Source organism: Nicotiana sylvestris, chromosome 10 (assembly GCF_000393655.2).
Source record: "Nicotiana sylvestris chromosome 10, ASM39365v2, whole genome shotgun sequence".
Classification (NCBI taxonomy): domain Eukaryota; kingdom Viridiplantae; phylum Streptophyta; class Magnoliopsida; order Solanales; family Solanaceae; genus Nicotiana; species Nicotiana sylvestris.
In genome coordinates this window covers 106,754,202-106,756,632 of record NC_091066.1, presented here as the reverse complement: position 1 = coordinate 106,756,632, position 2,431 = coordinate 106,754,202, and the positions used below count along the sequence as shown (strand labels likewise).

The window sequence follows — 2,431 nt, the reverse complement described above, 5'->3', positions numbered from 1 at the left end:
AAGTTTGTCTCTTCACACCTAACAAGCACTTTATTGAGGTTCATTAAACAATTATCAAAAGAATACCCAAACACAGAAAAATCATCCATGAACACTTCTACAAATCTTTCAACCATGTCAGTAAAAATAGCCATCATACAACTTTGAAAAGTCGCATGTGCATTACAGAAATGACATTCTCTTGAACGTATATGTTTTACAGGGACACATAATTGTGGTATTCTTTTGGTCCTCTAGGACGATAGAATTCTGATTATACCCTAAATAGACATCTAGGAAACAATAATATTCCTTTCCAGCTAGTCTATCAAGTATTTGGTCAATTGTGGCATTGTTTAATTTTTATAATCTATGCAAATTCTCCACCGAGTCATAGTTCTTATGGGAATCAAGCATTATTTTCATTAACCACTATAGTCATTACCCCTTCCCAGACACATATTGGACGAGGCTTACCCATTTGCTATTAGAGATTGGAAATATAATACCTGTATCAAGCCATTTAATCACTTCTTTTCTTACCACCTCTTTCATGATTGGATTTAGGAGGCATTGGTGCTCTACATTTGTCTTATGTCCTTCATCCATGAGAATTATATCATGCAGAAGGTCGGACTAATGCCTATAATGTCAGACGTCGTCCACCCTATTGCTCGCTTGTTCTCATGCAGCACTCTTAAGAGCTTTTCTTCCTGCAATTTATACAAGTTAGAGGAAACAATAACAGGTAGAGTTTCAGAACTACCCAAATAGGCATATTGAAGGTGAGAGGGCAAGGGTTTAAGTTCCAATTTTGGAGCTTCTTCAATTGACACCTTGGGTGGAGGCCCACTTGGCCTATTTAGGGCCTCAAAAGGGTTTAATCCCTACATGTAGATACCAATTGCTTGAACAAGGACAATGGCATCAGATTTATGCTCGCCCCCAAATCATATAGAGCATGACCTACATCAACATTACCAATCCACACAGGGATGGTGAAGCTGCCAGGATCCTTAAGCTTTGGAGGAAGCTTGTTTTGGACCCTCGAAGTGCATTCCTCAATAAGTGCGACTGTCTCGAATTTAGTCAATTTCCTCTTGTGAGCCACTATATCTTTGATGTACTTAGCATATTTTTGAATTTCATGAAGTACATCCACCAATGGAATATTTAATTAAACATGGCTCAACAAAGAGAGAAATTTGTTAAATATGTGATCATCATTCTTCTTCTGTAAACTATGGGGGAAAGGCGGTAGTGGCCTTATAGCACCTACTGGCATCATCTTTCTTTGACTCGTATGTTACTTTATGAATCAACTCCCCCTCAGGTATATGCTTATCTATTCTCTTCTTTGGTACTTCTTTTAATTCCCTTCCGAGTCTGTCTACATTAACTTGAGGTATTCTCTATATCACTGGAAAGAGCGCCGCAGGCCTAGTATTTTGATTTGATGCTAACTACCTAACTTATCTCTCAATATTTCTAAAGTTGGTCCTGAGTTATTGATTGTCTAGCAACAAATTCTTCATGGGGTTATTCATACTCTCCTATACTTGCTAGGGTGGCTTCTGAGCTTGATTGTAATTTCCTTGGGGTCTATACTGATTCTGAGTCGTCTGATTTCCACCCCAAGAGAAGTTAGGGTGATTCTTCTAGTTTGGGTTGTAAGTGTTCTCATATTGTGCATGTTGATTTATCGGACCTCTTCTCTGTTGCCCACATAATATATGAATTCAGGATTCGTGTGATATATGTCACTCGTGTGATCTTCACCATATAACTTACAACAAGTAGACATCAGTTGCACATGTTGCGTTTGGTGCATTGTCATTCTATTCATCTGATTTGCTAATTTCTCTATATCTGCTCTCATGGATGAGAAATAATCAAGCTCAATTTCACCTGTTGCCTTCTGTTTAAGTGCTCTTCGTGATTCCCCATCTACTTGCCAATTATTATCATTAGCAGTGAAATTGTTAAGTGGGAGCTGGACTTCACTATACGACCTTGCCATGCAAATACCCCCACAAGCTAAGTCAAGATTCATCTTTGATGTCTTGTCCAAGCCATCAACAAAAGTGTGATGCAACACCTCACCAGTCTAATAATGATGTGGGCAGTCTCTGAGTAGCTTCTTGTATCTTTCCCAAGCTTGACAAAGAGTCTCTCTATCCTGTTGTTGGAACCCAAGAATATGGCTCCTTGACGACTTTGTCTTCTTAGTTGAAAAAAAAACTTGATTAAGAATTTTATGTGGATCGAGTTTACGGGCTCCTTTTGCAACCATTTTTTGGCTTCCCCCAGCAGTGAAAAAGGAAACAATGTCAGCGTGGCATAGTCCTTGAAAATGTTTGGATAATTGTAAGTATCTGTAATTTTCAGGAAGTTCTGAATGTGCCGCTGCGGATCTTCATGAGATAGACCCACATACTACCCTGCGGACTGA

At 38.9% G+C, this 2,431-nt stretch overlaps 1 non-coding gene across 1 annotated transcript; it reads left to right on the top strand.

Moving 5' to 3' along the window:
* The first annotated feature begins 2,087 nt into the window (after positions 1 to 2,087).
* LOC138880547 (small nucleolar RNA R71) lies at positions 2,088 to 2,194 on the top strand. The gene has a single exon (XR_011403281.1). It is a non-coding gene; the product is annotated as a small nucleolar RNA R71 (small nucleolar RNA).
* The last annotated feature ends 237 nt before the right edge of the window (positions 2,195 to 2,431 follow it).